The sequence below is a fragment of the Lemur catta genome, chromosome 2 (assembly GCF_020740605.2).
Source record: "Lemur catta isolate mLemCat1 chromosome 2, mLemCat1.pri, whole genome shotgun sequence".
NCBI classification, from domain to species: domain Eukaryota; kingdom Metazoa; phylum Chordata; class Mammalia; order Primates; family Lemuridae; genus Lemur; species Lemur catta.
The window spans coordinates 34,578,841-34,597,697 of NC_059129.1; the positions used below are offsets into that span (position 1 = coordinate 34,578,841).

The following is an 18,857-nucleotide window of genomic DNA, read 5'->3' on the forward strand; positions in this document are numbered from 1 at the left end:
GTTCTGTGAAAGGGCTGTGTACGCAAAGTGACTCCCCAATGCCCAAGAAACCGAGAAACCAAAGGAGGCAGACAAGTCATTTGTTCGTACAGGATGACTTATTAGGGGAATTACAGACGGTAGCATGGTCTTGGGCCGCTGCAAGACAGGCAGATCTCCACACCACAACTCCCCTGACCCGGGGCTCGTATCTCGGGGAAAAGAATATGGGCTCTGAAAGGAATGTGTAGATAGCTACAGGTGTTACTGCCTATGACGTATGTAACAACATCCAGGGTTGTTTTGGAGGAGAGGTGAAACTTTGCAACGAATAGGTGTTTCAGTGTCAAGAATAATACATCAACTAGACATTTTGGAGGCATTCCCAGACTCGGAGTTAGTCAGGCAAATTAGCATTTTTAAAGTCACTCTTGTCCCCACACCCAGTCTCAGGTATTCTGTTATAGTGGCACAAAATGGACTAATACACAGATATACCATTTTTATTTTTTCATTCATCAGTTGATGGACATTTGGGTTGTTTCCACTTTGGAGCTATTATGAATAATGCTGTTATGAATATTTATGAATGAGATTTTTGTGGAATATGTTTTTCTCTTGGTTATACATCTAGGAGTGAAATTGCTGGATCATATAACTCTATGTTTAACCATTTGAGAAACTGCTAGACTATTTTCCAAAGTGGATGTACCCATTTTACATTTCTACCTGCAATGTATGAGGGTTCTAGTCTTTCCACATCCTCTCAAATACTTGTTAATTATCTGTCTTTTTAATTATAGCCATCCGAATAGGTACGAAGTGGCATCTCATTGTGGTTTTGATTTGCATTTCCCTGATGGTTAATGATGTTGAGGATCTTTTCATATATTTACTGGCGATTGTATAACTTCTTTGAAGAACTGTCTATTCAGGTCATTTGCCCATTTTAAAATTGGGTTATTTGTCTTCTTACTATTGAGTTGCAATAGTTCTTTATATTTTCTAGGTACCAGTCCCTTATCAGCTATATGATTAACAAAACTTTTCTCCTACTCTGTGGATTGTCTTTTCACTTTCTTAATGATGTCTTTTGAAGCACAAGAGGTTTTAATTTTGATGGTATCCAGTTTCTATATTTTTTCTTTTATTGCTTGTGCTATTGGTGTCATATCTAAGAAAACATTGCCTAATTCAAAATTGTGAAGAATCTAAGAGTTTTATAGTTTCAGTTCTTACATTTAGGTCTATGATCTAATTTGAGTCCATTTTTATATATGGTTGTGAGATAGGGGTCCAAATTCATTCTTTTGCATTCAGATAGTGAGTATCGACATAATATATAATCTCTACTGAGAGTGCTATATAGTTTGAATGTCCCTTCGAAAACTCATGTTGAAATTTAATTGTCATTGTAACACTATTAAGGGGCCTTTAAGGGGTGATTAGGCCATAAGCATTCTTCCTTCATGGATGGATTAATGTCGTTATTGTGGGAGTGGGTTAGTTATCACAGGAGTAGACCCCTAATGAAAGGATAAGTTCAGCCCAGTTTCTCTGTCTCACATGACTGCATGCCCTTCCACCCCAGCACACTGGGATGACCCTCTGCATATGCTGGCACTATGCTCTCGGATTTCCAGTCCAGAACTGTCAGCCAAATAAATCCTTCTTTATAAATTACCCAGTCTGGGCCAGGTGTGGTGGCTCATGCCTGTAATCTTAGCACTCTGGGAGGCTGAGGCGGGAGGATCGCTTGAGGTCAGGAAGGTCGAGACCAGCCTGAGCAAGAATGAGACCCCGTCTCTACTATAAATAAAAATAAATTAGATGGGCAACTAAAAATAGGAAAAAAAAATTAGCCAGGTATGGTGGTGCATGCCTGTAGTCCCAGCTACTTGGGAGGCTGAGGCAGGAGGATCACTTGAGCCCAAGAGTTTGAGGTTGCTGTGAGCTAGGCTGACGCCACAGCACTCACTCTAGCCCAGGCAACAGAGCGAGACTGTCTCAAAAAAAAAAAAAAAAAAAAGTAACCAGTCTGTGGTATTCTGTTATAGTAGCAGAAAATGTACTAAGAGAGTATAGAATATATCAAGAGCATAGAAACACAACTGATTTTTGTGTGATGTTATATGCTGCAACTTTGCAGAATTCATTTATTAGCTCTAATAAGGTTTTTGTGGATTGTTTAGGGTTTTCTATACATAAAATCATCTCATCTGTGAATGGGCATAGTTTTACTTCTTCCTTTTTGATTTGGATGCCTTTTATTTCTTTTTCTTGCTTAATTGCTCTGCCTGGAACTTCCAGTACAAGGTTGAATATAAGTGGTAAAAGTGGGCATCCTTTTCTTGTTCCTGATCTTAGAGGAAAAGTTTTTAGTCTTTCAGCATTGAGTAGGATACTGGCTGTGGGGTTTTTATAGATGCCCTTTTCCAGGTTCAATGAGTTTCCTTTTATGCCTAGTTTGTTGAGTATTTTTATAATGAAGGGGGTTGGATTTTGTCAAATGCCTTTTCTACACTAATTGAGATCATAATGTGATGTTTGCCCTTTATTTTATTGATGTAGCGTACTGCATTAATTGATTTTCATAAGTTAAACTAACCTTGCATTCCTAGGATAAATCCCACTTGGTCTTGGTGTATAATCTTTGTTATATATTTCTGCATTTGATTTGCTGGTATTTTATTGAGGATTTTTGTGTATATATTTGTAAGAGATATTGGTCTCCAGTTTTCTTTTCTTGTGATGTCTTTGGTTTTGATAGAAGGATAATACTGCCTCATAGAATGAGTTAGGAAGTTTTACTGTAGTGACTTTTATAGCCTAATCTTGGAAATTACAAATAACTACTTCTGTATTATTCTATAGGTCACACAGGCCAGCCCTGGTACACACTGGGGAAGGATTAACAAGGGTGTGAATACCACGGGCAGGGTCACAGGGAACGATCTTGGCAGACAGCTGATGGCATAATGGCTGAACATTCACTGAACACTTACCTTGTGCCAGACATTGTGCCAAGCACTTCACATGGGTTGTCTCCTTGAATCTTCACAGAAACTGTGTGAAGAAGGTGGGTGCTATTTTTACTGCCACATTACAGATGAAGAAATTGAGGTACAGAGATTAAATTCACAAAACTTCCAAACTCCCACAGCTATTAACTGGCAGAACCAGGAATCAAACCCAGCAGGGTGTGAGTATAGTATGTTTTGACCTAGTGATAGAAATTTTGACTTAGCCTAACCCATAGAGCCCGGGAAGTTTAGAGTTCTCATTTAAAAAAAAACTTCCCAGAATTCTGAGGTTCCTTCCTGCTTAAAAATCTTATGATTATGGAACAAATGTACTTCTCCAAGAAGGACAATCCTGATTGATAAAACTGCCTTGTTTCTTGAGGACTTTATTGAAACCACAGGATCTGCTTTCTTGGAACCAAAGTGAGCAAATAGGTTCAGATTTGGTGCAGCTATGTACGTGAGGAAGCCAATGCTATCCCTGAGGCATGTATTTATATAAGTAATTTAATCAAGATGAACACCTAAATTGCCAGGAGCTGGCTTAAGAATGGCATATGATGCAATTCTGGCCAATGAAATTTGAGGGAAATGGTGAGAGATTATGGGAAAGTCTTCTTTGTTCTTAAAAAGGACACTAACACTAAAAAGAGACTTCTCTCTGCCAACGCTGGGCGTTGTTTTAGGAGGATGTGGTGATTGGAGCTGTTGCAGCCATCCTGTGACCATGAGGGGACAAGCCTGAGGAGAAAATCCAACATGCTAATGAAACCAGAGCAGATGAATGTAAACAACCTGGGTCTCGATAACATTGTAGAGCCACTTAATTACTTAACTCTGAAACCACTCTGCCTCCAGGTTTCTCGGTATGTGGTACCATAAATCCCCTCGTTGTTCAAGCCAATTTGAGTTGAGTGTTTTTATTTTCACCAAAAGCTTCCTGACTGATAGACATTGAAAAGTCATTTCCCCTACTGCCTGTAATAACCTTTTTAAAAAATTATTTTGAGACTTCTTTGATCCATGTGTTATTTAGAAGTGTGTTGTTTAATATCCAAGTAGTTTGAGATTTTCCAGCCATCTTTCTGTTATTGATTTCTAGTTTAATTCCACTGTGGTCTGAGAGCATGCTTTGTATTACTACTATTCTTTTAAATTTATTACGGTGTGTTTTATGCCCCAGAATGTGGTCAGTTTTGGTGACTGTACTGTGTGAGCTTGAGACGAATTTGTATTTTGCTGTTATTGGATGAAGAATTCTGTAAGTGTTAATTAGATCCAGTTGATTGATTGATGGTATTTTTCAGTTCGACTGTGTCCTTACTGATATTCTATCTGCTGGATCTGTCAATTACTGACAGAGGGGTACTGAAGTTTCCAGCTATACTGGTGGATTCATCTATTTCTCCTTGTAGTTCTTGTTTTTTTGCTTTGAGTATTTTGATGTTCTGTTGTTAGATGCGTGCTCATTAAGGATTGTTGTCTTCCTGGAGAATTGACCCCTTTATCATTATGTAATGCTCTTCTTTATCCCTGATAATTTTCCTTGCTCTAAAGTGTACTTTGTCTGAAGTTAATATAGCTACCTCAGCTTTCTTTTTTAGTGTTAGTATGACATATCTTTCTCCATCCATTTTTTAATTTTTTTTTTTTAGACGGAGTCTCACTCTGTTGCCCCAAGTAGAGTGCAGTGGTGCCATCATAGCTCACTGTAACCGCAAACTCCTGGACTCAAGCAATCTTCCTGCCTCAGCCTCCCGAGTAGCTGAGACCACAGGTACGTGCCGCCGTGCCCGGCTAATTTTTCTGCATATATGTTTAGCTGTCCATAAAATTTCTTTCTGTTTTTAGTAGAGACAGGTCTCGCTCTTGCTCAGGCTGGTCTCGAACTCCTGAGTTTAAACAATCTGCCCACCTCGGCCTCCCAGAGTGCTAGGATTACAGGCTTGAGCCACCGTGCCCAGCCTAGTCTCTGTATTTTAATTGGTATATTTAAACCGTTGACATTTAAAGTGATTATTGATATAATTGGCTACCATATTTGTTTCTACTTTCTATTTTTCTATTCATTACTATTGTTCTTTTTTTTTTTTGATCTTCTACTCTTCTTCTGCCTTCTCTGGTTTTAATTGGGCATTTTTGTTTTACATTTTCTCTCCTCTCTTGGCTTATAAATTCTACTTTTTGAAAACCTTATTTTAATGGTTGCCCTAGAATTTGCAATGTACATTTACAGCTAATCCAAGTCCACTTTCAAATAACATTGTATCACCTCACAAGTAGCGCAAGTCCCTTACAACAGAATAGTCTGGATTCCTCCCTCCTGTCCCTTACAATATTGCTGTCATTCATTTCATTTGCCCATAAGCTATTAATATAATCACCAAACACATTGTTGCTATTATTATTTTGAACAAACTGTTATCTGTTAAGTCAATTAAAAATAAGAAAAATATTTTGTCTTACCTTCCTTTATTCATTCTCTAACATGCTTCCTTTATTTAGATCCAAGTTTCTGACCTAAATAATTTTCCTTTTTCCTAAAGAACTTCTTTTAACATGTCTTGCAGGGCAGGTCTACTGGCAACAAAATTCCTCAGTTTTTATCTGACAAAGTCTTTATTTCTTGCTCACTTTTTTTTTTTTTTTTTTGAGATTAAGTCTCGCTCTGTCACCCAGGCTGGCCTCATCACAGCTCATTGCAGCCTCAAACTCGTGGGCTCAGGTGGTCTCCTGGGCCTTTTCTTGCAATACTATAAACATTTTATTCCACTTGTCTCTTGTTATCATGGTTTCTGAAGAGCAACCCCCTGCAATTCTTATCCCTGCTGCTCTGAGTAAGATGTCCCGCCCCCCCTTGGCTTCTTTCAAGATTTTCTCTTTGTTTTTGATTTTCTGCAGTTTGAATATGACGTGCCAAGGTGTTACTATTTGGTATTTATCCTGCTTGGTGTTCTTTGAGCCTCCGGGATCTGTGGTTTGGTTTCTGTCTTTAATTTTGGAAAATTCTCAGCCATTATTACTTTAAATATTTCTTCTGTTTCTTTCTTTCTTTCTTCCTCTGATATTATCATTACCTGCATGTTACATCTTTTGTAATTGTCCCACAATTCTTAGATATTCTGTTCTGCCTTTTTCGTTCCTTTTTCTCTCTGCTTTTCAGTTTTGTAAATTTGTATTAGCATTTCCTCAAGCTCACTGCTTCTTCCCTTAACCACATCCTGTCTATTGGTGAGCCCATCAAAAGCATTCTTACATTTGTTATGGTCTTTTGTTTTATAGCATTTCCTTTTGATTTTCTTAGAGTTTCAGTCTCTCTGCTTAAATTATTTGTCAGTTTGCTTTTTCCACTAGAGCCTTTAGCATATTAATCATAGTTGTTTTAAATTACCGGACTGATAACTCCATATCTGAGTCTGGTTCCAGTGCTTCTCTTCTCTTCAAACTGTGGTTGGGGGTTTTTTTGTTGATGTTTTTGTGGGCTTTTTTGTTTGTTTGTTTGATTTTTGTTTTTTTGTCTTTAGTATGCCTTGTACTTTTTATTGAAAGACATACATGATGTACCTGCTAAAAGGAACCAAGTTAAATAAGCCTTTACTGTGAGCTTTAATGTTTATCTAGCTAGCAGTTAGGCTGTGTTTACTGTGTACTATTTGCTTTAGCTATAGGTGTTGGAGGCTAAAATTTCTTCTGATATCTTTGTTTTTGCCTCACCTTGTTTTCCTTTGGTTCTCCAGAGACTTCTTAAATAAGTTCTGAGACATGTGGTTCTTTCCACTGTATTCTCTTGTTATTATACACAAGATTCCTATTGATGTGGTGGTAAAGTACGGGAGGGAAGAGAAGCACAGTATAGTCCTGTGATTAGGTCTCAGCCTTTTAGTGATCCTGTCCTCTGGTCTGTGGCCTTCGAAAGTACTTCTCAGTCTTCCCGACGCCATCCCCTTAGGTGAGACAGGAAGGTTAGAGAAGGCTGGAGTTGGATATTTCCCTGTCCCCAGGTTGGCAGGCTCTGGTGAAACTCCACTCAGTTAGGCTCTTTTAAAATAGTTTTAGTTGAAGGCAGGGCTTTTATGAAGAACAGAAGCTCTAGGTGCATTTTTAAAATGGCTACTTTGCTCCTCTCCCCGAACCAGAAGCAAAAAGGAATTTTTCTTCGACCTTTACTATGAGAACCTGGTAGAGCCTCTGGAGGTAAAACTCACAAAGGTTTCGGGGATCCTTAAGACCGAGCGCCACATGGCGGTTTTAAGTCTCAAGCTTGTCCACATTGAGCCTGTAGTAATTTGTTAATTACAATTTATGTTTTTTTCTACCCTTATACCTGCTCCAGCAGTACGCTCAGGTAATATGTGATTTTCTGTATCTGCTTGGCTGCCTCTCCAATATGGGGGCAGTGATTTGCCCTGTGACCTCAATTATCTGCAAGAGCTAAGAAAATTTCTTGATTTTTAGCCTGTTAGCTTTTTACTTGTTGTTAGGATGGACTGATGACTTCCAAGCTCCTTATATGTGTTGACCTAAGGGAAAAGACTGAGACAAATTTAATATAATGTAAACTAATAATAAAATCCTAAGCCCCTCTGCCAACTGAACAGACCCCGTCTTGGCTACAGGGACCCCAGGAAAAAATTTAAAACTGAGTTCCTGGCCATAAAGGGAAGGGAGGTCAGGCATGCCTCCTTCTACTCCCTCCCCTTTGGAGTTTAGATACCACTAGAACTGAACAGCATTAATGTTAAAATAGAGATCACAAACAGACTGACAAATAGAGAATGACAAAACAGATTGTTTAAGGAAATAAGATACTAAATTACAAACAGGACCTAAGGCCACGCAAGGCAAAGGTGCCTGTAGGCCATCAATTTGCTGAACAGATCACTTTGAGTACATTGTGGCTTGTCTATGATTAGTAGACTTCCTTATCTTAGCTTAAAACATTCCTTTCTGCTCATTCCAACCTTTTAGACAAAGCTTTGATTCTTTAACCAATTACGAATAAAGAATCTCTGAACCTACCTATAACCTGTAAGCCCCTGATTCAAGATGTCCTGCCTTTTTGAGCCAAACCAACGTATACCTTCCACGTATTGATTTTTTATTTTACCAGCAATTCTTGTTTCTCTAAAATGTATAAAACCAAACTGTAACCCAGATGCCTGGGGTGTATTTTCTCAGGACCTCTTGAAACTATGTTCCCCAGGTCATGGTCCCTCACACTGGCTCAGAATAAACCTCTTTAAATTATTTTACAGAGTTTGGATTTTTCCATTAACAATAAGCAGACAGTTTATTTGGGCCAAGTTCAAGGACTGCAACCAAGGAGCATAGATTCAAGTTGCCCTGTAGATATACTCCAATTAAACAATTGCCACTGGGCATAGGTGTGGGGTAGCATGAGGGAAATTCCATACTCATGCCTCTCTGGGCCTCACATAGTTCAGACTGCTCTCAGCTACTTTTTTCCTCACAAGTCAGGCAAGAAACTTGAAATCTACCTCATTTTTTTTCTTTGAAACATCCCCCTACCCCTTATTCTTGGCCATATGATTTGGATGAGATTGATCTCACCCCTGGCTCCAAAGATGGACCCTGATTAAGTTAAGCCCATCAATATATCCCATTCCCCTTGGTCGGTGTTACTGGTACAGAGGTATTAGGATATGAGGAAATGTGGGCTGGAACTTCTGGGACAAAGAAACTTCCTCTGTCTTCCACTGGGACTTACTAGAAAAGATGTCCCCTTTCCTGAACATGAGGCAGAGGATTTGAGGTCAGACCTGAGTGGCCATTTGCTACCTTAAGGGTACAGCCTCAGGGTGAACCAACATCATGAAGGCAGAGTGGAGATACAAGAACAATCAGGTTCTGGCAACACTGTTTGAGTAGCTGGATCAAGCCTTACCTGACATATCTTAAGATCTATCCTTTTTATTGTTGAAGCCAGTTTGAGGCTTTCTATTTTATATATAAGGTAAATCAAATGTCTACTGTTCATATGCATGCTATGAACTTTGGAAAACATAAATTGTTCTGTTCCTACTTGTTCATTTTGCTTTATGGTTTATGCCCTGCCAAGAATGGAAATTTAGGCTGGGTGTGGTGGCTCATTCCCGTAATCCTAACACTCTGGGAGGCCGAGGCAGCTGGATCATTTGAGCTCAGGAGTTCGAGACCAGCCTGAGCAAGGGCGAGACCCTGTCTCTACTAAAAATAGAAAGAAATTAGCTGGACAACTAAAATATTTAGAAAAAATTAGCCGGGCATGGTGGCGCATGCCTGTAGTCCCAGCTACTCGGGAGGCTGAGGCAGTAGGATTGCTTGGGCCCAGAAGTTTGAGATTGCTGTGAGCTAGGTTTATGTCAGGGCACTCTAGCTTGGGCAACAAAGTGAGATTTTGTCTAAAAAAAAAAAAAAAGAATGGAAATTTAGTAAAAAGAGGAGACATAATATTATTTTGGAAAGAGCACTAAACTGGACCACAAGTCAGAAGATTGAGCTACTTAATCTTGGACAAGTGTATAGATCCTTTTCTTCATCTGTAAAGAAAGGACAGTCCCTTCCAGCTCTCACTGCCAAGTCTATGTACTTGTCTTTGAAGGTTGCAGAAAAGCACAACACAGCCCTGCCCTCAGGAAGTTCACAGTGACTTGAGAGACAAGATAAACACATGTTCCCAGTCACAAAGCAATAACAGAAAAGCCACAACAGGGCAGATGAGATAGGTACCAAAACAGTACTAGGAAGAGGAAAAGTCACCAATGGTCAGAGATGGTCTAATGGAGAAGGTGTGGCTTGAACTATGCCTTGAAAGATTGTGGTTACAGAATAATTTTAGGTCCCCTGCCCATCTTTTTCACTCCTTTGAAGAAAATCTATGTAATCCTATTGTTTTAGTTTGAGTTCCCCTGGAAACAAATCCTGAGGCAAGAATTCGAATGGAACAAACTTATTTAGGAGGTGATTCCAGGAAACTCTGGAAGAAAGTAGGGAAAGGAGACAAGAAAGGGAAGGAGACAACAAAGGGTATATTAACTGTGGGCGACTAGAGCTTAATCCCACTGGGCACTCCAGGAGACTGCACGGAACATGAACCTCTTAGTTACCTTTCCTGAGAAGGGAAGAATCTGGGTTATTAATACACCAACTCCTGGCAGCCATGGGTTTCAAGCTGCTCCCAGGGGCATTAATTCTTTGGCATTTCTACTCTGCCAAGCAGCAGAGAACATCCTCGGGAGAAAACTGGTGCTAGCAACTAGAAATCAAGTGGTGCCCACAGAAATGGCTAAGGGTGAGGTTGTGCACAGAAGCAGAGAACCAGTAGCCTTGGCCAACCCATCTAGCCCGGCTGTGCTGTTTTCTACTTTTAGGCCTTTTACAGAGCTGTTATCCAAACACCTTCCTCATCTCAGCTCACCAAGTTCCCCTGACAAGGTAAACAACCCCCAGCATATATTTCCTTAAAGAGGTTTACTTGAATCTGTAAAAGAATTCTTCTGGCCAGACTATCATAACTTTATTTGCACAAAATGTACTTTACAACACTTGTGCCTTCCACACAATGACCAGGCTGCTCTGGGACCTGGGGTAGACACCAACTCTCACAGAGGGGCCTGCACAGTGTGACAGGGCTACCAAGCATACAGGATGGGGGTCTGTTGAAATGTTCCCTTCTCCACCCTAAGGTCTACACACACCTTACCATCCCCCTCCAGGCCTGCTGGTTATCCATTTGCTCAAAGAGAAGATACCACAGCTCATACTCCTTAGTTTCTCTGTTGTCATTATTATCTGATGACAGCAACTTTCTTAGAAATGTGAACCTTCCAAGAAGAGCAACTGGCTGATAATATATTGTTATTAATTAATTTACTGTAACCTTGCAAGGGAATTTGCATTTTGAAAGAGTTAACTGAAGTGTACATTCTCCAGGGAGGAACCTGATCCTCAAGCATCCTCAGGACCTGGTGCAACTAAGAGGCAGTCAGGAGATATTTCTGAACAAGAGGACTATAGAACCTAGTGGCCTCATCAGGTGTAGTCTTTCCTTGGCCTTAAACTAATTGCCTGTGTCCACCAATCAGTCATCAGCCCAAGAGGACTAGACAAGGAGAGTGTCTGGTCATTATAGGGTGTGGACAAGGTGAAGAAGGGGCTGATGGTGGAGTAAGGAGTTGTACCAAGACCCCAGATGTTAAATTTAGATGATGTGACAGTTTCTATTGGGTTGGAATTTTAGGGTCATGTGCTTGGGGGTTAAGCAGTTTTGATAATTTCCCTCTTCCGCACTTGTCAAGAGCTCAGCTGGACACCAGCCCTCACGTATCTCTGATAAGGACTTGAGACCACTGTTCTTCGTGCTTAGAGCAATGAAGTTTCACTACTATGAGATTTTTGTTTTCACCAAGCTTCCAGCCCAGGCCTCTGAGCAATGGCCTCAGAGCCATCCTGATTCTACCACTTCACTGTGTGACCAAGTGTCTGCAGTGCCACATTAAACAGCTCTTTCCTCTATCCTTTCATTTATTCATCTGGAATATTTATTAATCATCTACCATGTGACAGGCATTGTTCTAAATACATTCCTATCTTTTCTAGCATTTAAAAAACATCCTACATACAGAAGGATTACATAAAACCTATATGTGCATTTTAAAGAATAATTAAGAGAGTGGGGGGTGGAGAATAATTAAATGGCAATATCCCCATAACCACTACCCAGAGCAAGAAATGTTGAGCTCCAAAGCCCCCCTCACACTCTCTTCCTCCCCTCTAGGACTATAAACTCTATCTTGACATTTATGATAATAATTTCTTGCTTGTCTTTATAGTTTCTCATCTATATATGGATTTCTAAATAATATATTGTGATTTTGTCTGATTTGGGGACCTTATAGAAATGGAATTGGACTGTATGTATTGTCTTGTTTCTTTTGTGCAACAATGTTTATAAGGTTTATCCCTGTGGTTCATTATGATCATAGTCATTTGTTATATAGTATTTCACTGTGTGAAATATCATTAATTTATATATCCATGTAACTACCGATGAACATTTAGATTGTTTTCAATTCTTTTTTTTTTTTTTTTTTCTTGAGACAGAGTCTCACTCTGTTGCCCGGGCTAGAGTGCCGTGGCATCAGCCTAGCTCACAGCAACCTCACACTCCTGGGCTGAAGCCATCCTCCTGCCTCAGCCTCCCGAGTAGCTGGGACTACAGGCATGTGCCACCATGCCCAGCTAAATTTTTCTATATATTTTTAGTTGTCCGGCTAATTTCTTTCTATTTTTTCAGTAGAGACGGGGTCTCACTCTTGCTCAGGCTGGTCTCGGACTCCTGAGCTCAAATGATCCACCCGCCTTGCCCTCCCAGAGTGCTAGGATTACAGGCGTGAGCCACCACACCTGGCCCTGTTTTCAATTCTTGGACACTAGGAACAATTCTTCTAGGACCATTTTGTACTCATGTACAGGTAAAATTTCTGAGTTCTTCTGTTTTATTTTGTTGTTGTTGTTTTTTGAGACAGAGTCTCACTCTGTCACCCAGGTTAGAGTGCCGTGACGTCATCATAGCTCACTGCAAACTCTAACTCCTGGGCTCAAGCAATTCTCCCGCCTCAGCCTCCCAAGTAGCTGGGACTACAGGTGTGCATCATCGTGCCCAGCTAATTTTTCTATTTTTTGTAGAATGGGGTTTCACTCTTGCTCAGGCTGGTCTCAAACTGCTGACCTCAAGCAACCCTCCAGCTTTGGCCTTCCAGAGTACTAGGATTACAGGCATGAGCCACCACACCCAGCCTCTTAGTTCTTCTGTTTAATCCTGTGAGAATCACTACTTTTTAGAACTACCAGGATCCTTCTCCATCATATAGTTGGACTCCTGGCACTAGGGCATAGATGTGGGTGCAAAAGCTGAAAGGACTTGGCAGAGACGAGGGTAGAGTAAAAGGAGTGAGGCACTAGTCTCTAGTGAAAAATTTAAGGGGTACCAAAATACTCAGTAATCAAGATAAATAATATTTTAATGCAAAAACATCAGCAAACTACAGCCCATGCCAGCCACCTGTTTTTGTAAATGCAGTTTTATTCAAACTAGGGCCAGGATTAGGGTGAGGTAAGTGAGGCGGAGTCATGAAAGTGCAGGGTAGAATCCTGTTTTTAATTAAAATTTGGATATTTTGTTCATCGTGGATATTTTTTGCATTAATTTTGATTTTTTTAACTATTGCATTAAAACGTTATCTTAATTACTAAGTTTCTTGGCGCCTCCTTCAATACTGTGCCAAGCGGGTGCAGTGGCTCACACCTGTAATCCTAGCTCTCTGGGAGGCTCAGGCGGGAGAACTGCTTGAGGTCAGGAGTCAGAAACCAGCCTGAGCAAAAGTGAGAGCCCGTCTCTGCTAAAAATAGAAAAATTAGCCAGGCGTGATGGCGCGCGCCTATGGTCCCAGCTACTCGGGAGGCTGAGGCAGGAGGATCGCTTGAGCCCAGGAGTTGGAGGTTGCTGAGACTATGATGACGCCACGGCACTCTAGCCCCAGCGACAGAGCGAGACCCTGTCTCAAAAAAAAAAAAAAAAATCCTGTGCCAGAGGCCTCACCCTAATCTCAGCCCAGCGACCCAGTTTCCCCCTGCAAGCCGCGCCACCGCCTTCTCGGCTTTCCAGCCCGGGCTCCTCACGCCCCTAGGGGTCGCCGTCGTCCGGCCCTTGGCAGCTCAGCCCCTTTCTTTCCGTTCCCAGGCGGGAGCGCGGAGGGGCAGGAGCGCGCTCGGCTCGGGGGCGGGGCTGGCGCGTGCGCGTGCGCTCGCGCTCGCGCGTGCTCGCGCTCGTGCGCACGGCTGACTGCACTCCCAGCGCCCGCGCCCTCGCGCATGTGCAGAGCTCGCTCAAAGCGGCCGGACAGGATCCGGGACCCGCGCGGCCTGGGCTAACGTGGTGCGCCGGGACCTAAAACCGCCCGCTCAAGGCGAGATCGCCCCCGGCCGTTTCCTCCCTCATTCTAGTTAGGGCCGGGCGGGGAGCGCTTCCCAAGGGGCTCTTTGCGGCGTGCTCACTGCTCCGACCGCTTCCCCGTCTTCGAAGGGCCGGGGACACATGGCGTCAGCATTTCGGGGGAGTGAGAAGCAAGCAAGGAGAGCCGGGAATGGAGCGCTCCGTGACTGAGGTTGGCATCCTAGTCCGGGGCCGTGGGGTCTCCCACGACACGGGCTTCGGCCGCCAGAGCCAAGGCGCCTCGCGCGCCCCCGGCCGCTTGCGGGGACTACGTTTCCCAGCAGGCCCCGCGGGGCTGGCGGGGGCCCGCGGCGGCGTCCCCTGGCCGGAGGTGCGCGGCCCTCGCGGGGCTGGGGCCCTTTGCAGTCCCGCCGATGGCCTTGCCGGAGCTGGGGTCTGGCCCTCTCCGGAGATTGTGGGGTGACTGGGCCCCGCTTGGCTGTACCCTCGGGTGTCTTGCGGGAGACTTGCGGGCACGGGATGTCACTGGGTAAGAGCAGCCCGGGCCTGCTGCTTCCTACCTGCAGGAGGGGGCGCTTCTGACCGCAGGACTCTGCCGAGCCCCCCGACCCCCCGAAAGGTTTGGTGGGGCGCTCCGTGAACCCCGCACATACATTGGTGTCATCAGGAGTGGAAGGGGCGGGACAAACATCTCCACTGCCCTTTTCACCTTTCCACCCTCCATTCTCTTCCTAGAGCCCATTTTCCCGGCTATTCCCTCAAGCAACGTTTGCTGCACTGCACCCCCTCCCCTCCTTAGAATCCCAGCCTCCTGCTGCAGTTTCCGATCCTCCGCCGGATTCTGCCCCTACGCCGCCGCCGCCGCCGCCGCCGCCATCCGCGCGCGCAGGCGCAGACACCCCCTTTTCTGGGGCCCAGCTTGCTTTCTCAGAACTTCCCGGTACATCAGTGTAACTAAAAGGCTGTGTATCCCCAGCCTAGAGACACTCGTCTGAGACGGTTTGGTGAGGTTAAAATTTATCATGTGACATTGAGACCGGCTGCTGAGAACCTTGTACACCTCAGTTCATGGTGTTGACCTGGTGTGTTAGTACTGTACCCTGTACCCACTCCTCAGAAAGGAGGCGCTGGAATCGAAGAAGGATACGCCGAGATAACCTTTTAGTGCAAAGGTCCTCAGCCTTGACTGTATTATTGCTATTACTCCTGGGTGCAGCCCCAGCAAAAGAATTTTTTAAAGCTCCTGTGTAATTCTAACGCTAGGGTTGAGAGCCACTGCTTTAACCCCTAGGCAGGTAGGTGGGGCTTGGGGTGGCCCTAAACACTGAGTCAGTCACCTCCATCTGGGGCAGCCTTTATCCCAGTGCGCTGCTCAAATTTTCTGTGTTCCATGCTGTGAAAACAGGAGCAGTGCCCTACAGAAACGAGCATGTCTGACAGCCTTGTGTAAGATAATTGGAAAAGAGGGGAAACAAACCGAACAAAGCCAACTATTAATATAATAGAAAACATACAATAACCTAGGGATGAGGTAAGGAAAGCCTGGGCAAGACTAGTGACAGGGAATATAGAGGGGGACAGCTATGATAGTCACAGGAAGAATGCTGGGATGTGGTGGCCAACTAGATCGCAGTTTTTGGCAAGCTGTGGCATTTTTAATGTCACAAGAACTGATTCCGCTAACATGTCCTTCCTGACTCCCAGAGGAGAGTTGCCAGAATTGCTATGGTCTTTCTAGAATCCTCAAGACCACGAATGGCCCAGGGTCTGGACCAGTCTCAGGAGCTAGCAGACAGAACAGCAGTGCGTTCATCCTGTTACAAGAGCTTCTGCTTTATGGGGGCCAGAGGACGTTTATACACAGCAGCAGCTGCACTCCCGGAAATGATTCCCACACAAAAAATTCAACAGGGAAAATAATAAGTTCTGTGCATTGCCATGAAGATGCTCATTACAGCATTATCTGTACTAATTACACATTTCAAAAGTAAAGGAAATGAATAAAATATATTTTAAAGATAATTGTGGTCATTAAAGTATGATCATTATGAAAATATGAATGAATTAGAAATGTTCATAAGTTTGAAAAGAATGCACATCTTTTTGGAAATATCTAGACTGTGATTATGGAATAGTTAAAATACATACGCATGTTGGCAAAGCCTGAACAAAACATGCAAACGTGAAAATGGTTTTCAAAGAGGAGGTTGAATTATGGAGGACAGGGGGTTTCTTTTTCAAAATTGTCTTAATGAGAAGTATTATAGCATAGTAGTTAGAAGCTCTCTGGAGCCAGACTCTTTGGGTCCTGGTTCTGCCACTTACCATACGTATAACCTTTGGCAAATTAGTTAACCTTTCTGTGCCTTAGTTTCTTCATCTGTTAAATGAGGTAATAGTTACTATATTAGAGAGTTGTATATATGGAAACTCTTAGAATAGTGCCTGGAACATAGCAAGTACTTTATAAGTGCTAGCTATTTAAACTTATTTTACTTGTATTTTAATCTCTTTTAAAGATAATTGGCCAATCAACACTGAAACTCCTGTCCACCTCATCTCAGAAAAAGCTTAATGTATCTGTGCTGACAGCCTTATTGAAGTATAAGTTGCAAATACACACCCATTTTAAGTGTACAGTGTGATGATTTTTGATGAATGTACTCAGATACACTGGTGTAACCATCATCATACCCAAGATATAGAACATTTCTATCACCTCAAAGTTTTCTCATGCCCTTTTGCAGTCTGCTGCTCCCTCCCCCACCCACCCAGCGCCAGATAACCACTAATGTGCTTTCTGTTTCTCTAATTCATTTTGCCTTTTGTAGAATTTATTTTTTATTTTTATAAGAGACAAGGTATTGCTCTGTTGCCTGGGCTAGAGTGCAGTGGTATGACCATAGCTCACTGCAGCCTCTAGCTCCTGGGCTCAAGCCATCCTCCCAACAAAGCCTCTGGAGTAACTGGGATGACAGGCACATGCCACCATACCCAGCTACTAATCTTTTTAAATTTTCTGTAGAAACAGGGTCTCACTACTTTGCTTAGGCTGGTCTCAAACTCCTGGCCTCAAGTGATCCTCCTGCCTCACCCTCCCAAAGTGCTAAGATTACAAGCATGAGCCACTGTGCCCGGCCCTGTTGTAGAGTTTTGTATAAATGGAACTATATAGTATGTACACTTTTGTGTCTGGCTTCTCTGGTTTAACATAATTTTGAGATTCATCCATTTGTTGCATGTAACAATAGTTACTCCTCTTTGTTCCTGAGTAGTGTTCTATTATATGGGTATCCCACAATTTGTCCTTTCATCCATGGATGGACATTTGAATTGTTTCCAGCTTACACCTTTATGAATAAAGCTGATAGCACATCTGTAAAAAAGTCTTTGTGTGGACTTTCATTTTTCTTGGGTAAATACCTAAGACTAGAATTGTTGAGTCATGTGGTAAGTGTACATTTAATTTACTGTTAACAAACTGAAACTTTTCCAAAATAGACCACTTGACATTTCACCAGCAATATGTGAGAGTTCCAGTTATTCCACATCCTCAGCAACACTTGGTATTGTCACTTTATTTAATTTTAGCCATTCGAATGGGTGCACAGTGATATTCATTGTGGTTTTAATTTGTATTTCCCTGGTGACTGATGATAGGACATCACTTTTAAATGGTAGGTCACTCGTCGGGAAGGAAGGAGAGGGTCAAAAGAAGTTCCATTACTTCGAGCTTAGAAGTCCAAGAGAATGAAAACTGGTACCAGTGACAAAGAAAAGTAAAATTAGGAATCAGCGATTCTTTGGCACAGGGATATCAAATTTGAAGTGATGGCAGGTCATCAAGGGGGAAATATCTGGGTAGCAGCATGAGTTGCAAGCTTGGAGCTCAGGAGGGAGGTCAGGGCCTGAGATAAGGGCCAGACATCAGGGCTGTGAAGCACAAATGGGGACCCCAGAGAGCAAGGTGAGGGCCAAGGATTGAGTCTTGGGGTTCAGAGTGGCCACAACAACATCTGTCCCCAGTCCCCACTTCCAGGTAATGGAAAATCCAGACTGACAGGCTTAATAGGCCTAAAATTAGATAGAATTAACATAAGCCACTGGAATATTTGCTAGTCCTATTGCAAACTCTACTCTTAGATAATTTAATTGTTGAGATTTTAAATTACAGATTAATCTATATCCTCTTCTTAAAAGAGTTTTCAGGCTGGGCAAGGTGGCTCCTGCCTGTAATCCTAGCACTCTGGGAGGCTGAGGCGGGAGGATTGCTTGAGGTCAGGAGTTTGAGACCAGCCTGAGCAAGAGCAAGACCCCATGTCTATAAAAAATAGAAAAATTAGCCAGAGGCGTTGGCATGTGCCTATAGTCCCAGCTACTTGGGGGCCTGAGGCAGGAGGATGGCTTGAGCCCAGGAGTTTGAGGTTGCTGTGAGTTATGATGATGCCACTGCACTCTACCCAGGGCAACAATGTGAGACTCTGTCTCAAAAAAAATTAAAAATATAAATAAATAAATAAAAAAGTTTTCAATCTGGTTTGTGACAAAACGTTTCATTATTTTATTGAGTCTTGTTCTATTATGCCCAAGATTGCTCACTGCAGCCTCAAACTCCTGAGCTCATGTGATCCCTAACTCAGCCTCTCAAGTAGCTAGGACTACAGGCAGGCACCACCACACTCCGCTAACTTTTCTAATTTTTTTGCAGAGACATGGTCTTACTATGTTGCCCAGACTAGTCTCAAACTTCTGGCCTCAAGTGATCCTCCCGCCTCGGCCTCCCAAAGTGATGGGATTACAGGCGTGAGTCACCACACACACACTTCTATTAATTACCTTAACCAATAAAGCAATAATGTCTTTCTGAAGTTCATTCTTTTTGGTGGTTTGTGTTCAGACTT

General features: G+C 42.7%; 1 long non-coding RNA gene across 1 annotated transcript; it reads left to right on the forward strand.

The window, feature by feature from the left end:
• Positions 1-13,875: 13,875 nt before the first annotated feature.
• LOC123632681 lies at positions 13,876-15,978 on the forward strand. The gene is made up of 2 exons (XR_006733424.1): positions 13,876-14,167; positions 14,692-15,978. It is a non-coding gene; the product is annotated as an uncharacterized LOC123632681 (long non-coding RNA).
• The last annotated feature ends 2,879 nt before the right edge of the window (positions 15,979-18,857 follow it).